A 278-nucleotide genomic window follows, 5' to 3' on the forward strand; every position below is an offset into this window, starting at 1 on the left:
AACCTGGTGCACACCCTTGACCCTAATAAGAGGCTAAAACAACATTCAAAGTGGCGATTTTGAAAAAGCCTTCCTTGAGTAGCTTTTTCTGCACTGCTCATCATCTCTGCCCATTCTAAACATATTCCAACCATCAAAACCCTGCCAGGACACCTCGTTTTCCTAACCCTAACCCTACACTGGTGCACACCCCCAACCCTAATATAGGGCTGAAATAGCATTGGAAATAGGGCAATATTGAAAAACCCTCCTTGAGTAGCTTTTTCTGCGCAGCTCAT

Source organism: Varanus komodoensis, unplaced genomic scaffold, assembly GCF_004798865.1.
Source record: "Varanus komodoensis strain SLA01 unplaced genomic scaffold, ASM479886v1 scaffold29_3, whole genome shotgun sequence".
Classification (NCBI taxonomy): Eukaryota; Metazoa; Chordata; class Lepidosauria; order Squamata; family Varanidae; genus Varanus; species Varanus komodoensis.